Source organism: Peromyscus maniculatus, chromosome 13, assembly GCF_049852395.1.
Source record: "Peromyscus maniculatus bairdii isolate BWxNUB_F1_BW_parent chromosome 13, HU_Pman_BW_mat_3.1, whole genome shotgun sequence".
Classification (NCBI taxonomy): Eukaryota; Metazoa; Chordata; class Mammalia; order Rodentia; family Cricetidae; genus Peromyscus; species Peromyscus maniculatus.
In genome coordinates this window covers 14,921,768-14,946,268 of record NC_134864.1, presented here as the reverse complement: position 1 = coordinate 14,946,268, position 24,501 = coordinate 14,921,768, and the positions used below count along the sequence as shown (strand labels likewise).

The window sequence follows — 24,501 nt, the reverse complement described above, 5'->3', positions numbered from 1 at the left end:
TGGGCTTTTTTTGGTTGGGAAATTTTTAATGACTGTTTTTAATTCCTAAGGGGTTATTGGTCTATTTAAATAGTTTATCTGGTCTTGGTTTAATTTTGGTATGCAGCATCTGTGCAGAAAAAAAAATTGTCCATTTCTTATAGATTTCCAATTTTGTGAAGTACAGGTTTTTGAAGTATGACCCAATAATTCTCTGGATTTCCTCATTGTCTATTGTTACATCTCCCTTTCATTTCTGATTTTGTTGATTTAGATGCTCTCTCTCTCTCTCTCTCTCTCTCTCTCTCTCTCTCTCTCTCTCTCTCTCTCTCTCTCTCTGACTTTTAGTTAATTTGGATAAGGGTTTGTCTATCTTGTTGATTTTTTCAAATAACCAACTCTTTTTTATTGATTTTTTTATTGTTCTCTTTGTTTTTACTTCATTGACTTCAGCCCTCAATTTGATTATTTCCCGCCATCGATTCTTCCTGGGTGCGTCTGATTCTTTTTGTTCTAGAGCTTTCAGGTGTGCTGTTAATTCATTGGCATGGGATTGCTCCATCTTCTTTATGTGTACATTTAGAGCTATGAATTTTCCTCTTAGCACTGCTTTCATAGTGTCCCATAAGTTTGGGTATGTTGTACTTTCATTTTCATTGAATTCTAGGAAATCTTTAATTTCTTTCTTATTTCTTCCTTGACCTGTTGATGACTCATTTGGGCATTGTTCAGTTTCCATGAGATTGTAGACTTTTTGGAATTTTTGTTGTTGAAAGCTAACTTTAAGCCATGATGGTCTCATAATACAGGAGTTTATTCCAATTTTTTTTTTTATCTGTTGAGATTTGCTTTGTGACCGAGCATGTAGTCAATTTTAGAGAAGGTTCCATGGGGTGCTAAGAAGAAGGTATATTCTTTTGTGTTGGGTGAAATGTTCTGTAGGTATCAATTAAGTCCATTTGTGTTATAACTTCTGTTAGGCCCCTTATTTCTCTGTTAAGTTTCAGTCTGGCAGATCTAGCCAGTGGTGAGAGTGTGGTGTTGAAATCTCCCACTACTAGTGTGTGGGGTTTGATGTGTGATTTAAGCTTTAGTAATGTCTCTTTTACAAATGTGAGTGCCCTTGTATTTTGGGCATAAGTGTTCAGAATTGAGACTTCATCTTGGTGGATTTTCCCTGTGATAAGTATGTAATGTCCTTCCCAATCACTTGATTGATTTTAGTCTGAAATCTATTTTATTATTAGATATTAGGATAGCTGCTCCAGCTTACTTCTTAAATCTATTTGATTAGAAAGTCTTTTCCCAGCCTTTTACTCTGAGATAGTGTTTGTCTTTAAAGTTGAGGTGTGTTTCTTATATATAGCAGAAGGATGGATCCTGTTTTTGTATGCATTCTGTCAGCCTGTGTCTTCTTATAGGTGAATTAAGACCATTGATATTAAGGGATATTAATGACCAGTCATTGTTAATTCCTGTTACTTTTTTTGTTGGTAGTGTTACATGCTTCTCTTCTTTGGTGTTTGTTGGTGTGGGATTATCTATTGCCTGTGTTTTCATGGTGTATCTAACTTCCTTAGGTTGGGTTTTACTTTCTAGTGCTTTCTATAGGGCTGGATTTATGGGAAGATATTGCTTACATCTGGTTTCATCATGGAATATTTTGTTTACTCTGTCTATGGCAATTGACAGTTTTGTTGGATATAATAGCGTGGGTTGGCATCCATTGTCTCTTAGTGTCTGCATTACATCTGTCCAGGACCTTCTGGCTTTCAGAGTCTCCATTGAGAAGTCAGGCTTTATTCTGATGGGTCTGCCTTTATATGTTCCTTGGCCTTTTTCCTTTCCTGCTCTTTTTTTTTTAATTTTTGTTCATTTTTCTTTATTAAGATATTTTCTACTCACTCCACATGCTATCCACAGACCCTCCTCCTCCCTCCTCCCACCCCCAGCCCTGTTTTCCAAGCCACCCCACATCCCCACATCCCCCAAATCGAGGTCTCCCATGGGGAGTCAGCAAAGTCCATCACACTGAGCCTAGGCAGGTCCAAGCCTCTTCCCACTGCACCAAGGCTGTGCAATCATGATGGGAGGACATGTAGAGATGACTGGCCACACTAGTGGAAGCCCATGAACTGTGGACTGGTGGCTGTGGAGCCCCCATGGAACTGGACTAGGCCCTCTGGATAAGGAAGACGGTTGTTTGGCTCGAACTGTTTGGGGGGCACCCAGGCAGGAAGATCGGGATCTGTTTCTGGTCTATGGGTAGGCTTCTGGAATCCTTTCCAGCTCTTAATATTTTTTCTTTATTCTGTATGTTTAGTGGTTTGATTATTATGTGGCAAGGGGACTTTTTCTTTTGGATCCAATCTATTTGGTGTTCTGTAAGCTTCTTGTACCTTCATAGGCATTTCCCTTTTTATGTTGTGAAAGTTTTCTTCTATGATTTTGTTGCATATATTTTCTGTGCCTTTGAGTTGATATTCTTCTCCTTTTATCACTATTATTTTTGGGTTTGGTCTTTTCATGGTATCCCAAATTTCCTGGACATTTTGTATTAGGAGGTTTTTGGCTTTTGTGTTTTCTTTGACTGATGAATCTATTGTCTCTATTGTGTCTTCAATGTCAGAGATTCTCTCTTCCATCTCTTGCATTCTGTTGGTTATGCTTGCATCTGTAGTTCCTATTCATTTATCAGATTTTCCATTTCCAGGATTCCCTCAGTTTGTATCTTCTTTATTGACTCTATTTCAGTTTTCAAATCTTGGAGTGTTTCATTCACCTATTTAGTTGCTATTTCTTGGCTTTCTTTAAAGGATTTATTGATTTCTTCCAATTTTTTGTTTGTCTTTTCTTCAAATTCTTTAAGGTAAATGTTCATTTCCTCTTCAAAGGCCTCTGTTATCCTCTTAAAGTCATTTTTAAGGTTGATTTCTTCTGCTTCTTCTGCTTTGGGATGTTTTGGTCTTGCTGATGTTGCACCAGTAGGTTCTGATGGTGTCATATTGGTCATTATGTTGTTGACTGTATTTTTGCATTGGTGTCTACTCATCTCTTCCTCCACTCCGTGCAAGTGGTGCTGTGTCTGAGGGAGCCTCTTTTGGTCCAGTTGATATTCTTGGTCTAATGGGAGCTCTTGGTCTAATCCTGGCTCTTGGTCTGATCAATGCTGGTGGATTCTGCATCTCAGGTAGCAGATCTTAGTCCTATGGGCACCAGTGGGCTTTGCCTCAGGGAGCAGCTATTCCTAATTTGTTCAGGATGGGACCTGTTTTCTTGGTGAGGGAGTGGGGGAAGAGGCAGCTAGAGGTTCCCTGGGGCTCCAATGGCTTTGGGGGAGGGGCACAAAATGTGCCCCTGGGTCCTAGGGGCTAGGAACCTGGTCTGCCCAGTTTGGAGATAGGGTCTTACCTGTTGCCAATGGGTGCAGGATGGGCTTATGACTGATTTTCGCTGGTGTCACAGGGGGCTGTTTTCTTGGCAAGGGGGTAGGAAGAGGTTTATAATTTCTTGTAGCTCCCATATCTCTCTATTTCATTTTTGTCTGCATGACCTGTCCATTGGTGAGAGTAGAGTATTGAATTCTCCCACTATTAGTGTATGAGGGTCAATATATTATTTAAGTGGTAGTAGTGTTTTATTTACAAACTTGGGTGCCCTTGTGTTTATGGCATAGATGTTAACTGAAATGTCATCTTGGTTGATTTTTCCTTTGATGAGTATGTGATGTGGTTCTTTATTTCTTTTGATTGGTTTTGGTTTGAAGTCTATTTTGCTAGCTGTTACATGACTATATCAGCTTGTTTCTTAGATCCATGTGCTTAGAATATCTTTTACTAACCCTTTAACCCGAGGTAATATCTATCCTAGAAAGATGAGGTGTGTTTCTTGAACACAGTAGAAAGATATGTCCTGGTTTTGCATCCATTCTATTAGTCTATTTGATACCACTGGTATTGAAAGTTATCAATGAGCAAGGGTTGTTGATTTCTGTTATTTTGTTTCTTCTGGTGGTGTTAGTAGTAGTGGTGGTGGTAGTGGTGTGTGTGTGTGTGTGTGTGTGTGTGTGTGTGTGTGTGTGTGTGTGTTTCTGTCTGTCTGTCTGTGTTCCCTCTTTTGATTTTGCTAGTGTGAGATTATTCCCTGTGCTTCTATGTGTGTAGTAAACTTCCTTAGGTTAGAGTTTTCTTTCTAGTACCTTCTGTAGTATGGGATTTATACATAGATATTGTTTAAATTTGGCTTTATCGTGGAATATCTCTTATTTTCTCCATCTGTGGTCGTTGAAAGTTTTGCTAAGTATAATAATCTGGGATGGCATCTGTTATCTCTTATAGTTTCAAGTACATCTGTCTGTGACCTTCTGACTTTTAGAATTTCCAATTGAGAATCCAGGTGTAATTCTAATAGTTCTGCCTTTATGTGTTATCTGGCCTTTTTCTCTTGCAGCTTTTAATTTTTTCTTTGATATCTGTGTTTAGTGTTTTGATTATTATGTGGTCAGGGGTCTTTCTTTTCTGGTCCAATCTATTTGGTCTTTTGTATGCTTCTTGTACATTTATATTCATCTCTTCGTTTAGGTTAGGAAATTTTTCTTTTATGATTTTATTAAAAATCTTATTTTGGACTTTGAGCTATGAATCATCTTTTTCTATTCCTATTATTGTTAGAATTGGTCTTTTTATGGTATCCCAGATATCCTGGATGTTTTGTGTTAGACTTCCCTATTAGTTACTAGACATAGGCAATATGGGATTAACTAAGTTTTTTAGATTCTATTTAAAGAGTTCTACTGTATTCTTGAGAATTTCACACATATATACAATAAAATGTTATCTACACTCATTCCCCACAACTCCTCTCATGTCCTTTCATAATGTACCATTCTCAAGTTCATTTCATGTAATATATATGTATATATATGTATATGTATATATGTATATGTGTGTATGTGTATATATGTATGGGACCATCTACTTGAGCATGGGACTCAATCTATTTTTTAAAAATATATTTAAATTTGCCGGGCGGCGGTGGCGCACACCTTTAATCTCAGCATTTGGGAGGCAGAGGCAGGCGGATCTTTGTGAGTTCGAGGCCAGCCTGGTCTACAGAGTGAGATCCAGGAAAGGCGCAAAGCTACACAGAGAAACCCTGTCTCAAAATATATATATATATATATATATATATATATATATATATATATATATATATACTTAAATTTTATATATTTATTTACATTTGTGTATGTATATGTGTGTGTGCCTGCCAGTATGTGCATGTGTGTGCCATGGCACGTATGTGTAGTACAGAGGACAATTTTAGGACTTTGTTCTCTCTTTCTACCATGTAGGACCCAGGGATTGAACTAAGATCCTCAGTCTTGGAGGATAGAGCCTTTGCCTGCTGAGCAATCTCTCCAGCCCCTACCATCTATTTTTGTTACTTTTTATTTGGCATATGGATAACTGTCTTTCAATAATCCTGTAAATCAAATTAGTTATTTTCCTCTAGATCATGTCATGAAAATTTAAATTAAAATCATATTAAACTCCCAAAATAGAACATTTTAACCTTTAAGAGTAAAAATTATATTCATTGATTTGACATAAAAGATTACTCCAGAAAATTTGCAGTATATATTTTCTGCTACTTTTTATTTTAGAAGACATAAAATTTAATGTCATCACATATCTCTATGTTTTACTCTCACCTGAGTTTTATTAACAGTGCCTAATAATCTGAATCAATTGCCTGCTTTTTTATTCTTCAATTTATAATTAATCACAACTATTTCTTATAAAGAAACATTTGTACTTGAATATAGAAATGTATCAGTTAATTGTGGAATTTTTCTCCAGTTAAAATGTGCTTCCAAAGAGATTTTAATTTTTCATATAATACAGTATTTCTTTATATTTTCCAAATACTAAATAAAAATGATTTTTGTTATAGCAAGAACACATAAGCCAGTTTTCTCTGCTGTTTCTCTGGGAGCAGTCACTAGTGTAATGTGGCCCTACATGGAAGGGCAGTTCCATCCATGACCATGGCAGGCAGAGGAGAGCATGAAGCAGGAAATAATTACTGTACTCACACTACTTAGATTGAAGATGCAATATGAAAATCTATAAGCTAGTTTTATATGAAAATTGACTGACTTTTTTTGGCTTAAACCCACAGGACTGGAGAACCTGTGAGGATCTGAATTCTAAGGATAACACTCTATCCTTTGAAGATTTCATAAGATTTGTGCTGGACTATAATTCAGAAGAAAAAATATAGCGGAAAAGTATCTACTTGGATCTTCATTTTCACTATAAAGAATATTCTTATGAAACATTTTTTCTTTATTAAGAAATTTTTATTCATTGTTGCATAACAACCACAGATCCCCCTCTCATCTCTTCTTCCACTCTCCTCCCCAGTCTTCCCCCAACCCATCCCCTATCCCCTGCTCCAAAAAAATAAGGCCTCCCATGGTGAGTCAGCAAAGCCTGATATGATACATTGAGTTGAGGTAGGACCAAGCCCCACCCCTGTAGATATAACCAACCGTCTTATTAAATAAGAAACACAGAAACAATGTAAAAGAGAAAGCCGAGAGGTCAGAGCTCAGAGCTAAAATCTCACCCTTCCTCCTGCTGTCCCAGCTTCCTGAAAAGAGAGCTATTTCCTGTGTGTAAATCGATTTTCCAGTCATTCTGCCTTCTCATTGGTTGTAAACCCAAACACGTGACTGCCTCGTCACTGTCTGAATGTACAGCCCCCTAGGTCTTAAAGGCATATGTCTCCAATGCTGGCTGTATCCCTGAACACACAGAGACCTATGGGATTAAAGGCGTGTGCCACCACCGCCACACTCTGTCTATGGCTCTAATAGCTTTGACCCCCGGGCAACTTTATTTATTAACATACAATCAAAGTCACATTTCAGTATAATTAGAATACCACCACACACACCCCTGCATCAAGGCTGTGCAAGGTGTCCCACCATAGGTGATGGGCTCCAGAAAGCCAGCTCATGCACCAGGGATAGATTCTGATCCTACTGCCAGGAGCCCCTTAAGCAAACCAAGCTACACAATTGTTTCCCATATGCAGAGGGCCGAGTCCCGTCCTATGGAGGCTCCACAGCTATTTGTCTAAAGTTCATGAGTTCCCACTAGTTTGGTTTGGTTGTCTCTGTAGATTTCCCCATTGTGATCGCTTTTTTTAAAGTTATTTGTTTTGTTTGTGATCACAATTTAATTACATAATTATTCCTCCTCCCCTTTCCTGCATCCAAACCCTCCCATGGACTTATTTGTTCCTTTTCAAATTGAGTTTCTTTTCTTGTTAATTGCTGCTACACGCTACACCGCCCCCCCACACACACACGTCTAAATCATCTATATAATGTTACTTGTACATATGTTTTCAAGATTGACTATTTGGCAGTGAATAACCAGTTGGTCTGTGCTTCCATGGGGAAGACTATTCTTCCACTTTCCACATTCCTTAGAAGGGCTGAGACCTCATGATCTTTCCACCATCCACACTAACATGTCTATTTTTTTTCCTGTTCTGCTCATGTTTAGGCAGCAATGTTGGTTTACCCCATCGTGATCTTGATGCCCTTTGCTCACACAATCCCTCTTCCCTCTCTTCGACTAGACTCCTGGAGCTCAGCATGGTGCTTGGCTGTGGATTTCTGCATCTGCTTCCTCTTATAAAACATTTCTAATTGTGTTTTGTGGATTAGGATTTTTTTCTTGCTTTAATTGTGGGGACAGTGTGTGTTCCTGCAATAATTCATGCATGGGTAGTTTTCAGGAGCCAATTTTCTCATACCAGCTTGTAACCGGATGTTTCTCAGTCCTGCCCAGACCCGCAGTCCTGCAGCCATTTGAAAAATAATGACTCAGAGGCTTATATTAATTACAAACTGTATGGCCTATGGCTTCAGCTTCTTGCTATCTAGCTCTTTCATCTTAACTCATTCCTATTAATCTATATGTTGCCATGTAGCACGGTGTTACCAGCCTGCTGGCATCTCCTCAACCCCTCCCTTCTCTTACTACTTGTTTTGGATTTTCCTTCCTGGCTCCATCCTGCCCTGCCATAGGCCAATTCAGCTTTATTGTCCAATGGGAGGCACACATATTCACAGCATACAGAAAGACATCCCACAGTACCAGCTTGTGGACTACAGAGGTTGAACTCAGATTGTCAGCTCTTCGAACAAGCACCCTTACCCACAAAGTCATTCGCTAGCCATGGATTAGGATTTTCAAGTGTTTTTTTTTTTTGTGTGTGTGTGTGTCAAATGTAGATTATAGTAAGAATTAATTTTAAATTATTAAATTATAACTTTAAAATATTATTAAACCTAAATACTATTTGAATAATTATATACTGGTAGTTAATGTTAAAAATAATAACATTTGGTTCTTTTTAAATGTATATGTAATATGTGTTAGTGCCATTAAGGACACACTTAATCTTTATTTTCTCTCTTCTCTCTCTCTCTTTAATAGAAACAAAAGTTATAATAAAAGTTATGAGTTGAGTTGTAGGGTGAAGACAAAATAGCTTTTTGCTATGTCAGAACATACACTCTAGTTCACAAATTAACTCATAGAGCAATGATGAAGAAGGAAACAGTGTGAATAAAAACTCAGCTTCTTTGCTTAAAACCAATTGTACTGCCTTCTAAATAACTCCAGGAAAATATCTCAGTACTGAATAAGAGAGTTCAGAAAATATATGAGGTTTAAAAAAAAATGGCAGGATGAGGAATGTGTATCTTATCACCCGAGTATGTGGACCTATATTTGGATCACTATCATCTATGTAAACCAGACATGGCACCCTGCCTCTGTCATCTGAGCACTCCTATTGTGAGGTGTAAAGTGAGACAAAAGACTCCCTTGAATCCTGGCACATGCAGTGGTGACAAAGGAGAGACCCTGTCTCAACCAAGGAGGAAGGCAAGGATCAACACTAAGGTTGTCTTTGACATCACATGTCATGCCTGGTAGGTTTCGGACTCATGTACATGGACATGCACACATGAATATGAACACTCATTAGAATACAAACACACATGCAGACACATACACACAGATTTTTAAAAAGGAATCATTACACATTCAAAAGTGAAATACAGGTGAAAATTTTCAAGGATTTCTAATTTTAATGAAGCTGGTATCTTTGGAGAATTCATATTTTGAATGACCTATGACCTTTTGTTGGTGTAATTGGCCATTTTCAGTTGTAGATTTGTGAATACACTGTAAAATCATCAAATCTAGTCAAGTGTATCCTTCACCTCAGCTACATCTTCAAAGTGGAAAACAAATAGACTTTCACAGAACTGACTTTGGTATTGACTTAAAACATTGATAAATTCTTATCTCAGCTGACTTAGTAAGATATTGGATATAAGGCTCTAGAGCTACATAGTTTTTTTTTTATTGTTTTAGCTATTTACCTCAAAAGCAATTTCTCCATATGTCCATTTATTTCTGTTTCTGCTCTAGTAACATTTTAATTAGTATTATTTTTACACATTTTCCTCCTAGGGGTTTCCCTGAGGCCCGAAGGGTTTTGTTTTTGGAAACATGCATTTGGAGCTGAGTGTTACTCTCATGCTCTGCACAGTGTCTGGCTATGGACCCTGTATTTCCCATCTATGACAGGAGGAAGCTTCTTTAATGATGGCTGAGCAAGATGTTGATTTATGATTATGGAAGAATGGCATTAGGAGTCTTTTATTGCTATATTTTGTTTGTGCTTTTTGTGTGTGTGCATATGTGTGTATCGACAAGCATGTGTATGTGTGTGTGTGTGTACATGCGTGCGTGTGTGGTGCGTGCGTGTGTGTGTGTGTGTGTGTGTGTGTGTGTGTTTATACAACAGCAGTAGTTGACTTTATCCTAGGTCCATGGGCTATATAATTCTCAGGTTTATTCACCCAAGCAGTGTGAGGTTTGGGTTCCGACCTCTAAGAATGGGCCCTCAGTCAAATCAGACATTGGTTGGTGACTCCCACAAACTTTGTGCCACCATTGCCCTAGCATATCTTGCAGACAAGACACCATTTGTAGATCAGAGGGTTTGTGGCTAGGCTGGTGTGTACCTTTCACTTTTGGTAGCCTGCAGAGTACTTTTCTATACTAAAGACAGTAGCACATAGGTGTAAAAGACTCTATGTTGTCACCAGCTTGACTTTTCCATGTGCATTGTGTAGTGTTGTCTTCAGCCATGGGACCTTGCTGTTCATTTTCAGAGAGCAACTGATAGGCTTGGCAACAGCCTAGATAGTTTGGAGATTCCTGTGGGACACTTTGGACAAAAACTCAATTAGATTTATAACTGAATCTCAGTACTAGAAGCTTCATTTTGTCAGGAGATATCCAGTTAGAGATCAGTATCTCCCATTTATTTGGTGATTTCATTTAGATACTTTCATAAATGTTTGTATTTTAAAAAGCATCTACTGCATTAGGTTTCCATACTATGTCTCAAATGGACTATAATCTTTGCTATTTCTCCTCATACTCACTGCCTCACCACCCTCTTCCCACCCCATCTCTCCACTTGATCCTCATTCCATTCCCCTCTCCAATCTGTCTATAATGATTTCTTTTTCCGAGGGAGATCATTTTGTCCCCCTAGTGGCATACTCTATACTAAACTTCTATACTTCTATGGATTGTAGCTTGGTTATCACTGATTTAACAGCTAATATCCACATGTAGATGAATACATACCTTACTTGTCTTTCTGAATCTGTGTTACTTTAGGGTGATGTCTTCTAGTTCTATCCATTTACATAAAGACTTTATGATTTTTTTTAACGGCTGAGTAGATTTACACAATGAGGAAATCTATTTGTATAAATTTACTCAGCCATTAAAAAAAGGCCTTCATTAGCTTTTGGAGGGCAAAAGACACGGTCAATAAGACAAAAAGACAGCCTACAGAATGGGAAAAGACCTTCACCAACCCCATATCTGACAGAGGACTGATCTCCAAAGTATATAAAGAACTCAAGAAGCTAGACATCAAAATACTGAACAATACAATTTTAAAATGGGCTAAAGAGCTAAACAGAGAATTCTCAAAAGAATAATCTCTGATAGACATTTAAAGAAATGCTCAACATCCTTAGTCATCAGAAAAATGCAAATCAAAACGACTTTGAGATACCACCTTACACATGTCAGAATGACTATGATCAAAAACACTAATGACAGTCTATGTTGGAGAGGATGTGGAGCAAAGGGAACACTCCTCCACTGTTGGTGGGAGTGCAAACTTGTACAACCACTGTGGAAATCAGTATGGCAGTTTCTCAGAAAATTGGGAATCGATCTACCTCAATACCCAGCCATACCACACTTGGGCATATACCCAAGGAATGCTCAATCATACCACAAAGATACATGCTCAACAATGTTCATAGCAGAACTATTTATAATAGCCAGAACCTAGAAACAACCTAGATGCCCCTCAACTGAAGAATTGGTTAAGAAAATGTGGTACTACTCAGCAGAGAAAAACAATGACATCATGAAATTTACATGCAAATGGATGGAACTAGAAAGTTTCGTCTTGAGTGAGGTAACCCAGACCCAGAAGGACAAACATGGTATGTACTCATAAGTAGATACCAGATATAAAGCAAAGAACAATCAGATGGTAACCCACAGAACCAGGGAGGCTACATAGCAGGGGGGTCCCTAGGATGACTGTGGCTTATAATAAGTTTTGGTTTTACTCAATCACTGGGCAAGCCTCAGTGAAACATTTCACTATTAGGATAAGAATTTGTACTGCATCAAGCTGATAATAGAAAAATAAATAAATAAAAATGAAAAAAAGACCTTCATTGTACAATTATACCATATTTTCTTTGTCCATTCTTCTGTTGAGGGACATATAGGTTGTTTCTAGTTTGGGGCTATTATGAATAAAGCAGCAATGAACATGGCTGAGCAAGTGTCTCTGAGTAGGATGAAGAACGTTTAGGGTACATTACTGTAGCTGAAGTTTTCTCTGGTCCTGCCCAGCTTCACAGACCATGCAGCCGCTTATAAAATAGTCACTCAGAAGCTTATATGATTTTTTTTTTTTTTTTTTTTTTGGTTTTTCGAGACAGGGTTTCTCTGTGTAGTTTTGGTGCCTGTCCTGGATCTCATTCTGTAGACCAGGCTGGCCTTGAAGTCACAGAGATCTGCCTGGCTCTGTCTCCCAAGTGCTGGGATTAAAGGTGTTCACCACCACTACCCTGTGCTTATATGAATTATAACTGCATGCATGGCTCAAGCTTATTCCTGACTAACTCTTACATTTAAATTCACCCATATTTCTTATTTATGTTTAGCCATGTGGCTTTGTATCTTTTCTCAGTTCTGTCTTCACATCTTCCTTCCTCTGTGTCTGGCTGGTGACTTCGGACTCAGCCTTCCTTTTCCCAGAATTCTCCTTATCTGCTTATCCCACTTATAATTCCTGCCCGGCTACTGGCCAATCAGCATTTTAATTATCAACCAATCAGAGCAACATATTCACAGCATACAGAAAAATATCACCCATCATTTCACCTTTTCTTTCTATTTAAAAGGAAGGTTTTTTACTTCAACATAGAAAAATTACATACAACAAAACAGTTATCAAGCAAGTAATAGTCTACTTATATTTTACAAAATTAAAGAAAATATTCTATCTATCTTATATTTGTTAAGTCTAAAGTTTTTTTTTTCTTTTTTTGGTTTTTTGAGACAGGGTTTCTCTGTGTAGCTTTGTGCCTCTCCTGGAACTCACTCTGTAGCCCAGGCTGGCCTCAAACTCACAGAGATCCGCCTGGCTCTGCCTCCCAAGTGCTAGTATTTAAGGCGTGCGCCATCACCGCCTGGCTTTAAGTCTAAAGTTTTATATCTAATTCATCTTTTATCATAACCAAGGAAAATTATAACTAGTCTTCAACTACATCAAAGACCCCAGAAGGATATAATATTACCTAAGTAAACAGGAAGTGCATTGTAAGCAACTTTCAAAAATCTAGAATGACAGAGACAGCTGGCTGCCTGGACAGTCACCCAGAGTTCTTCTGCAATGTTGGAGCCTCCACCCTCAGCCCATAGGCCTAGAGTCTCAGTCACTTCTCTCTGTGTCCTATAGAATGTCTGACTGTTTCTTCTTTGAAGCAGTAACCTGAAGGACCATTTTGCCTTGCAAAGTTCAGTGGTCACCTTCCTATGGGTCCTGCATGTCCAGTCGATACAACATTTTGTCAAGCAGTCCAAGTAAGAACATATTCTTGCCCAGATGGCTATTTTTGCCAAGAAAAAGATAAATTCCATATGGAGTGTCTTCAATGTTCATCTTTCTTTTTGCAGTGAATCAGTGCTGCCAGGAGCAGACATGTCTCACTGTCCAGAAAGTCTAAGTTTTTAAAACATTTTAAATGCCATATTCCATAGGTCTTTGAAGTGTTTGAAGATTACCTACCTAACTGAAATATATTTATACATATCTAGAAAACTTAGCTAACATGACTATAAATGTGATTATCATAGATGACTAATTATTAACCTATTTCTTAATTATCCATTACAATTTCAAATATAATACCTTAAATGAGAATAGAAATTATATATATATATATATATATATATATATATATATATATATATATAACAAAATCAACTGTAAATTTGTATCAATAAACTAAAATCCATAGCAATATAAAACATTTCAAACAAGTTGCTCTTTAGAAGTAGGTTCAATAATCTACCCTTTTATCCCATCATATCTATACTACCCCCCCCCCTTTTTTAAAGAAAGATTGTATTTACATCAACCCTCTTTACATAAAAAAAACATTTATAAATAATATTTTGGAAATTTGGGCATAGCTTCTCATACTACTTCCTGCTGGATGAGGGTACTGGCAATCTTATGGGGATCCTGAGAAAATTAATAGTTATGGTCAAGTCCTGACTGGAGTAGTCTGTGAGGCTGCATTGTCTGAGCCAGTTGCCTTGAAACTGTTTTTGGATGTTGGATCATATGAACCATGGTGTCATCTGAGACCTTTCAGGGGGTCTTGGCAGGTCAAATCTGATCCATCTTAACCTGGAACAAATCCATAGCCTCTTGCTTTCTGTGGAAACTAAAGCTGAGCCTCCTTTCCAAAGCAACATATCCTTAGATCCAAATTTTGAAGTCAAGATAGCTTTAAAATGTACATATTGTTTTAACTGAGCAGCTTTTATAATCAAATGTCTCTGCAGTTAAAAATCCCAAAGACAACACAATCTAGACTCTCTGTGTAATATCCATCTTTACGTGGCTTATTTTTTAATATACCTTTACTGTCTCTTTAATTTATTTTTAAACTATTTCTTTATATAACTGCATATATTCCTTTTTCTCTCTCTTCCAAGCTTATGTACATTTTTACACACATTGTAAACTATTCCATATGAATCTGTCTTATTGTGAACCTATTGCATTAAACTGCAGTATTACTAGGACTGAAATGGCAGCTGTGGCTGCTGGTTCCACCCATCTCAGTGTGGTGGTGGCACATGTACTCCCAGTTCTGAGAACCAGGCTGTCCCCTGACTCTGGGAGGCAGTGGGTCTATGCTTCCATCCAGCAGCATGTAGCCCAAAACCCTTTTTCTTTTTCTTCCTTCCTTCCTTCCTTTCTTCCTTCCTTCCTTCCTTTCTTTCTTATTTTTTTTATACTAGCAAAAGCTGTATCTACCACACAGCATAGTGCACAGCTTGGAGACATCTCTGTGTGACATGGTGTAGATCAAGCCCACACGCCCTGAACCTGCCACAGAGTAGCTCAAGCCTACATGCTGCAGCTAGCCTGAGAGAGACAACTAGGAAGCTGCTCTTGGCTCCATTTTAGAACTCTTTTTTAAAACTTTCTCAGGTTTTAGGTAGAAACTCTTGCCCCACATCTTGGGGCCATTTGTAGCTGGAGGTTTTCCTGTGCCCACCCGGCTCCCTCATCCTTGCATTCCCGCAGCTGCTCAGACACAAATGAACACACAGAGGCTTATATCAATTCTAAACTATATGGCCTATTGGCTAAGGCTTCTCGCTGGCTAGATCTTACATCTTAAATTAACCCATAATTCTTATTTATGTTTAGCCATGTGGCTTGGTACCATTTCTCAGTTCTTGAGGAGGAAAGAGAAAGGCAGAATAGAGGACGCTGCCAGCTGCCACCATGAGAAGTAAGATATAAAGATACTGGTAAGCCACAAACCATGTGGCAAAGTATAGATTTAAAATAAGTAAGATGTCTCATTTACAGTAGCCCATACTAATTCAGGTTGTATTTGGAATAATGGTATTTCCATATAACAGAAAGTTAGCATACTACACAAAAGTCTTTGACATGTGAGGATAATATACAAATAGATTTTCCCCCCTTTCCTTATCATTTTGTTTTGCTTTGTTTGTTTCAGACAGGGATTGTCTATCCTGAGACTTTGTAATGTTGACCAGGCTAGATTTCAACTCAAAGAGATCTGCCTACCTCTACTTATGGAGTACTGGGATTAAAAGCATGTGACTCCATATTCAATCAGATATTCTTTTTTTTTCCAAAAACTTAAAATGCAAGATGTGGTTACAAAATCTCTCTTTTTCAAGGTGCTATTAACCCAGAATAGAGTCACCTGGGAAAGGGAACATCAGTTGAGAAAGGTCTTCCATCAGATTGGTCCCATGAACACATCTGTAGGTAACTTTCTTGATTAATGATTGATGTGGGAGAGCCCAGCCCATTCTACATGGTATCATTCCTCAGCAACTAGATTTGAACAAACTATGAAAAGCTAGCTAGTAAATAGCATTCCTCTGTGGGTTTTGCTTCACTTCTTCAGCTTCCTGTTCTGAGATCCTACCATGGCTTTTCTAGATGATAGATTGTAATTAGTAAGCTGAAACGAACACTTTCCACCTGCATTTGGTCATAGTATTTATCACAGAAATGGAAAGGCAAACTAAGACACCTTAACTTTTGAAGATGTTCTTCAAGAAGGGGTAAATGATTCTGGAAAGACAAAATGGAAGACAAGAAATAATTGAGCTCAATGGAAAAGTGTGGTTCACTGTGAGAAACTTGGCCAACTAAAGAGCAGCAATAGTTATGCACTAATAGTAACAATAATGGTGGATGAAAGCAGTAGGGCTTAGCATTTTATATCACATAAATATAATATTATATGCTCCAGATTATCTTTTTGAAATTAACTTTTCGGGCTGGAGAGATGGCTCAGAGGTTAAAAGCACTGGCTGCTCTTCCAGAGGTCCTGAGTTCAATTCCCAGCACCCACATGGTGGCTCACAACCATCTGTAATGAGATCTGGTGCCTTCTTCTGGCCTGCACTCATACATGCTGTATACATAATAAATATCTTTAAAAAAATTTTAAAAAAAATAAAAAATAAAAAAAAAATAAAAATAAATTAACTTTTCATATTTTAGACAGTTTCACTATAATCACTCCCCACCACCTTATTCCCTTCCCTAGAGCTAATTAATACCCTCCTTTCATGTTTGCTTGTTTATTTTTAATATAAGCAATCAATTGGCTATATGGTCAGGGATTTGGGAAGAACATGATTGGAATATTGGTAAGAAAGACACCTGGGAAAGAATTATATGAATAGATTTCTCTAAATGGGTGGCAGATGTGAAGATACTTGTATCCCATGTAAATGCTCATCAAAATGTGACTTAAGCAGAATGGGAGTTCAATAATCAAATAGAGAGGGTAACCCATTCTGTAGATAGTCATTTCCTTTCCCCAGCCATTCCTGTCATTGTCCAATGGGCCCATGAACAAAGTGGCCATGGTGGCAGATAGAGAAGTTATACATGGACTTGATAACATGGACTTCTACTCATCAAGGTTGACCTGGAAACAACTGCTGCTGAGTGCCAGATTTGCCAACAAAAATGTTCAAAACTTATCTCCTGCTATGGCATTATTCCCCAGAATGACCAACCAGTTACCTGGTGGTAACTTGATTATATTGAACCATTCATTCAAGGAAAAGATAACACTTTTATTTAAAACTAGAATAGATACTTATTTTTGTTATAGATTTGCCTTTCCAGCACATAATGCTTCTACCAAAGCTAACATCTATGGTTTTACAGTGTGCCTTATCCATCATGATGGTATTCCACACTGTATTGTTTCTTACCAAGGAATTTATTTCGCAGATAGAGAAGTGTGACAATGGGCCTATGATCATGGAATCCCCAATTCTTACCATGTTTTCTACCATCCTGAAGCAGCTGGCCTGATAGGACAATTAAATAGCCCTTTGAAGACACCAAATTACAGCACCAATTAAGTGACTACATCTTAGAGGGTTGGAGCCAGGTGCTCCAGAAGGCAGTATATGCTTTGAATCAGCATCGAACATATGATACAGTTTCTCCCATATTCAGAATTCATAGGTCCCAGAATCAAGAGGTGGAAAAGTGCATGTTTCTATTCACTATCAGGCCTAATAACCTATGAGGAAATTTTTGCTTCCTATTCCAATGATCTTAGGTTGTACTGCCCTGAAAATTTTGATTCCAGGGGGGAGAGTGTTTCGGCCAGGAGACATAAGAAAAATTCAATTGACCTGTGTCTTAGTTAGGGTTACTGTTGCTATGATGAAATACTGTGGCCAAAGCACTTTGGCAGGGGAAGGGATTATTGGGCTTAGCTTCCATATCATTGTTCACCACCAAAGGAATCAGGACAGGAACTCAAACAAAGCAGGAACCTCCTAGAGGCAGGAGCTGATGTAGACACAGGCAATGGAGGACTTTTGCTTACTTACTTGCTCCCTCTAGCTTGCTCAGCCTGCTTTCTTTCTGTTTTTTTCCTTTATTTTATTTAACATACCAACCACAGTTTCCCCTCCATCCTTTCCTCCTATTCCCTTCTCCCACCTCTCTTCTATTTCCCCATCCACTCTTCCTCTCTATTCATAGGGGGTGATCAGCCTGCTTTCTTATGGAACCCAGGACCAGCATGGCACTGATGACACAACCCACAATAGACTGGGCCTTTCCCAGTTAAGTACTAATTAAGAAAATCCTCTACAGGCTTGCCTAGGTTCCCTCCTCTAAGATTACTATAGTTTGTGTCAAGTTGATATAAAACTATCTAGCACAAACTGGAAGCTCAGACTTGCCTACTTTGATCTTCTGACGCCCTTAAGCCAAAGGATAAGAATGGAATAACAGTGTTAGGAAGGGTGATTGATTACCAAGGGGAAATTAGATTGCTTTTCCACAAAAGAGTCAAAAAAGATTAAATCTGGAGTGCAGGAGACCTTTTAAGGCATTTCTTGGAGTTACCATGTACTGTGATTAAATTCAATAGGAAACTACTACAACCCAATACAGACAGGATGACAAAGCACATAGGTCTTTCAGGAATGAAGGTATGGGTCACTCCTTCAAGAAAAGACTTGCTGAGGGTGGAGGCAATACAGAATGGGTAGTAGAGGAAGGAAGTTATAAATACCAGCTGGCCATAGTTGCGGAAACAAGGACTACAATAGACATGAGTGTTTCTGTTGTATTTGTTAAAAATATGTTTGTGCACATAATCTTCTTCTCTTCCCTTGATTTCTTGAACATGTAATGTATCGTCAATTGAGATAATGTCAGTGGTTATCATATTTAAGTTATGAGGTTTGAAAGGAATGTCCCTGAAGGGACAGTGCCACCTACTCTAAAATATATAATGTGTTTGCTGTTGTACATGGGTTTGGGTAATTGCTGCCTTGCTTGCTGACCTTGATATCCTCCCTATGCTAATTCCCTGCCAGGTTCCACCCTCCTGAATGTTTAAGGGAAGTTCCTTGTCTGTGTATCCTGCATAATGGGCTTTAACAGCTTAGATGCAAGATTGTAAAACATCAGTAGCGAACTTCTGCCCTCCGGAGTTCTCCCATTGTGCTGTAAGCCTGTATTTAAGACCTCCTCCCTCCTTCATAAAAGGCATTCGGCATTAATAATAATAATAATAATAATAATAATAATAATAATAATAATAGCCAGGTGAAATAGAATCTCAAAGTAGTTTGCATTTGTGCTTCCCTGACAGTTAAGTGCATGGGACATCTCACAAATATGTATTAGTCATTTGTATTCCTTTTGAAATTTCTATGTTCAATTTTATAGCTCATTTTTATTAGACTTCTTATTGTTTAGGGCCTTTTTGGGGGGTGGGGGGGGGTAATACTGTGGACACACCAGGCCTCCTGAGCAAAGCTGTAGTACAGACACTGCCTTCAAGCAAATATTTGTCCCTTGGCCACATGGACTTGAATGTGCACATGTGCTCATGTGGTTTCCTTCAACTGATGGACAGAAGTAAGAGGAAACAACAACTATGGGTTAAGGAAACAAGATCTCAAGAGTGATTTATTAGAAATGCCAAATTTCTGGAGTTGTTGGCACACTCCTTTATTTCATGGATTCCTTGTTTATTGGGGAGGGTTGGAGCTGGGTGAAACCACAGTGTGGGGTAACCTTGTAAAGCACAAGCTGAAAACAGAGGTACTCTTTGCCTGAGTATAAAGCAACATTGAATGTATTAATGCATACGAAATGTTAATACTGCTAAAAATTTACTAAATAAATGTCAAACCCTAAAAGAAAACAAGGCGGGGTGGTGGTGGCACATACCTTTAATTCCAGCACTCAGGAGGCAGAGGCAGGCAGATCTTTGTAGATGTGACCAACCGTCTTATTAAATAAGAAACACAGAACCAGTGCAAAGAAGAAAGCCAAGAGGACAGAGCTAAGAGCCTTACCCTTCCTCCTGCAGTGGTCCTACCTCTCCGAAAAAGAGCTACTTCCTGTGTTAAAGTCTTTATAAAGACTTTCTATCCTGCCTTCTCATTGGTTGTAAACCCAACCACATGACCGCCTCGTCACTGCCTGTCTGTACAGACCTCCAGGTCCTCTATGGTTGGCATTGAGATTAAAGGCAGGTGTCTCCAATGCTGGCTGTATCCCTGAACACACAGAGATCTAGCTAGCTCTGCCTACCAAGTGCTAGGATTAAAGGCATGCACCACCACCACCCAGCTTTCCTATGGCTTGCTAATAGCTCTGACCCCCGGCAACTTTATTTATTAACATACAAATAACATTTTAGTACAAAATAAAATATCACCATATTCCCCTTTTCTATTTTAATAAAAAGAAAAAAGGAAAAAGCTTATAACTAACATAAGAAAAACTATTTACAAAAGTACAATAACTATATACAATATATACAAGTAATAAATACCTAAACAATGTCTAGTCCATTTGTATTTGACAAATTCAGAGAAAATAATTCCATTATCTATCCTATTTTGGTAAGTCCAGAATGTATCTAATTCACTTTCTATCCTAATTAATCTTCAACTATAACTAACTAATCTTCAACTCCCTCAGAGACCCAAGAAGGAAATAATATTAGCTAACAAAAAATAAAAACAGGAAGTACATGCAAACAACTTCCAAAAAATTGTGAGTTGACAGAAACAGCCAGCTGCCTGGACAGTCACCTGAGGTTTCTCCGCAGTATTGGAGCATCATCTTCAACTTATAGGCTTGGCGTATCTGACAGACTCATTTGTGAAATAGGATGTACACAAGGTCAACAGTTCAACCTCACATTGGGTGAGAGCAGTCCATGTACCAGAAACACCTGAATTCCACTAGTGTCATGTCATAATTTTAAATTCTGGAAATTGTTGATGTTTTTTGAATTCAGCTGTCCATTCTTCTTGGCTATGTGTGTATGTGGCTTCATCTCAGCACCCCGTTCTTCCCCACATCCATCTATTAAATGCCATTCTACTATTGAGAGGCATGAGCTTAGTTACTCTTCAAGAATAACTGTTTCAGCTGCTGTTGCACTGCACATCAGAAGCCATCGGCCCACTGCCTGTTCAGCTGCCTTCGTAGAAAAGGGCACTATACCTTTTCCGGATTACAAAGGCCACTTCAGGGATGGTGCCATATTGTCCTGGCCTCAGAAGATGCCTTTTGATAAAGCCATAACCACACTTGTTTTGGCAAGAATTAGTAGTCCTTTGTTTCGTGTCCTGTATGTCCTGTTTGTCAGCAGTTTTTCGAGGATATTCTGTTGTCCAGTGGCTAACTTTCGCCACAATGAAAGTTAACTCTAATTGCAGTTTTTTCAATGCCCATATTTTCTCTGAAGTAGATGGGTACTGCCAGGAGCCGACATGTCTCATAGTCATAACAAAAAAGAAAATTTTTCTAAGTTATTAAGACATTTTAAATGCCATATTCTGTAGATCTCTGAAGGGTTTGAAGATGACCTGTCTATCTAAAATATATCTGCTCAATCTTGAAAACATACCTAATGGATCTCTGTGAGTTCGAGGCCAGTCTGGGCTACAGAGTGAGTTCCAGGAAGGGCTCAAAGCTACAAAGAGAAACCCTATCTCAAAAAAAAACAAAAAAAAAGGGGAGGGGAGCTGGAAAGATGGCTCAGCATTTAAGAGCATTGACTGCTCTTCCAGAGGTCCTGAGTTCAATTCCCAGCAACCACATGGTGGCTCATAATCATAATCTCATCTATAATGAGATTCTCTGCCCTCTTCTGGCCCGCAGGGACACAAGCAGACAGAGCACTGTATACATAATAAATAAATAAATCTAAGAAAAAAAAGAAAAGAAAAACAAACTTCACAAAGAAAAATAAATAAATGCCCTGTAAGAGTATGAAATGTTGTGAAATCACATAAATTCAACAACACTGTTAAGATTCAATTAGACTTCTGTTTTAGTTAGGGTCACTATTTCTGCAATGAAACACTGTGACCAAAAGCAAATTGGGGAAGAAAGGATTTATTTTTCTTATTCTTCCACATCATTGAAGGAAGTCAGGACAGGAACTGAGCAGGATAGAAAGCTGGTGTTAGGAGCTGATGCAGAGGCCATGGAAGGAAGATGCTTACCAGTTTGTTCTTTGTGGCTTGTGAAGCTTTTTTTTGTATAGAACAGTAGTTCCCAACCTGTGCAGGTCAAGTGACTCTTTCACAGGGTTGCCTAAGACCATCAGAAAACACAGATATTTACACTATGATTCTTAACAGTAGCAAAATTACAGTTATGAAGTAGCAACAAGAATAATTTTATGGTTGGGGGTCACCCCAACATGAGGAACTGTATTAACTGGTCACAGCATTAGGAAGGTTGAGCACCACTGCTATAGAACCTAGAACCACAAGCTCAAATGTGGTACCATCAACAAGAGGCTGGGCCCTCCACGCCTCAACCACTAATTGAGAAAATCTCCAACAGGCTTGCCTACAGCCAAATCTTACAGAGGCATTTACTCAGTTGACAATCCCTCTTCTCAGAAGATTGTAGCTTGTGTTAAGCTGGCAAAAGAACCAGCTGGAGGCCGGGCAGTGGTGGCGCATGCCTTTAATCCCAGCACTCAGGAGGCAGAGGCAGGTGGATCTCTGTGAGTTCGAGGCTAGCCTGGTCTACAGAGGGAGATCCAAGACAGGCATCAAAACTACACAGAGAAACCCTGTCTTAAAAGAAACAAATAAAATAAAATAAAAATAAAAAAAATAAATAAACCATAAAAACCAGCTGGAACAAACAAAAAAATTATAAAATCCAGGCAAGTTCCTTGTAGAGGATTCGTACGACAGGAGCTCTTAGGTTGCTGGTGAGTGTGTCATGGGGTAGAAGTATTCTGGAAACCCATTATCTGTGTCCTCTAATTGAAAGTCTATATTCTGTTAACACTGTCATCTCAGTCTCCGGAACACATATCATAGAAAACTGATTTATTTCCAAAAGTAGACATGTTAAAAAAAAGTTTGTATAAATAGATGTGTTACATCAGATTCTAAGATGAGCAATGAAGATAGAATATAAACACGTGTGCTGCGTTTTTGCAAGGGAAGCTATATTTCAAAGGTGTATGAAACTGAGGTATGATTTTAAGTTTACAGATAAAATTTTGATAAAAATGCCAAAGTGTAGAATATATAAAAATATAAATATGTGTATAATAATATAATATTTTAAGTATCCTTTATGGTATTCTGGTCAATAAAAGATATATTACTATTGTAAATATAGGACCTGAATTTTATAACATTTTATATTATAAATGTGTATAAGTATTATGTAGATGGCAGAATTATAAAGAAGCTTAAGGAAAAGAAACAACATTTGAAGCTGCTGAGGTAATAATATCATTGATTTCATGAAGTGTGAGAAAACAACCTCTTAATCCAGAAAAGAGTGAAAATGACATAATTGTCTCAGTCTGTTTGGATAAATCTTGATAAATATCCATATCTGGAAATGCAATGGTTGGAATGTTATGAACTGCCATTTTGACTTATTTGAACTCCTAAATAAGTGAACTCTAAGTAAGGTACAGTTGTTATAGTCAGTTGGTCAATAAGGTCTTGACCCTAAAATGGTAGTTGGAGTCAGCTTGCCTTAAGGCCCATTGGCAGATGAAAAGAGACAAGCATTATGAATAAAGTTGAATTATTTCAGGAAGGGCCCAGTGAGGTAATAGGCAAGACTGTAGCAGTCATAGCAGTGTGAAGAGAGCATGAGAGCCTGGGGATGTAGCTGAATGGGAGAGCACTTGCTTTGCATTAAAAGGGCTCTGGGCTTGATCCTGATGCCCAGCATTGAAAAAGAAACCAAGAATAAGCAAACAAAATGGTAGAATATGGGTGTGAGAGGTGAAAAGACAGAGATAGGAAGTGTTAGCCTAGGTCCTTATGGAGCTGGCTTATGTGCTTTGATACACAGAGTGCTATGAGAAATTAGAATATGAAATACAGGAAGAACAGAGGTGTGAGTAGTTAAGTTCAGTTTTGTGCATGTTAAGTTTGCTGTATCATTAAGCCATCCATTTCAAAATACAAACCTGAAACTGAAGAGAAACTTCAATTGGAGTCATAGTTGGGCAGTCATTAATATAGAAATGAGTGCTTTTTCCTTGGAAGAAAAAAATATTTGACCAATAAGAGAAAATAGACTATTGTTAATTAGTGGATTTGGGAAACATGTAAAACTGAAAGAGAAAAATTAAGAAGAGAAGAAAGTAAGGACTAGAGATAATATAATATAATAAACCAAGGTAAAATGACGTACAAATTTTATGGGAATAGACATAAAATTGTCATATCACTGAGATGTAAGGGGAAGTAAGTAATCTAAGAACAGGATGGACTTACTTAGTTTTCTGATGAAATTAATTTCAGAAGAACTGAGAAGAAGCCAAATGGTACTAGATAACCACACATTTCAGATATCAAAGCTAAATGTATATAACTGTGGCTGTGCATAGAAACAGACAAAAGATAAAGGTTGACCATAGAACTGAAATCTGGGAAAAGAGGGTGGAAGACGTGGTAACTGATGGCATTATTGCTACGAGTGTGGGCATGGTCAAGGACTAGTAGAAGTCCC

General features: G+C 38.2%; 1 protein-coding gene across 3 annotated transcripts in view; it reads left to right on the top strand.

Moving 5' to 3' along the window:
* The window catches only part of Slco6a1 (solute carrier organic anion transporter family member 6A1), a 90,649-nt gene extending 84,328 nt beyond the window's left edge, over positions 1 to 6,321 (top strand). For all 3 annotated transcript variants that reach the window (XM_016004197.3, XM_076549689.1, XM_042259910.2), the window contains one exon: positions 6,163 to 6,321. The gene's annotated coding sequence lies outside the window, so the exon portion shown is untranslated. The remainder of the gene's footprint in view (positions 1 to 6,162) is intronic.
* The last annotated feature ends 18,180 nt before the right edge of the window (positions 6,322 to 24,501 follow it).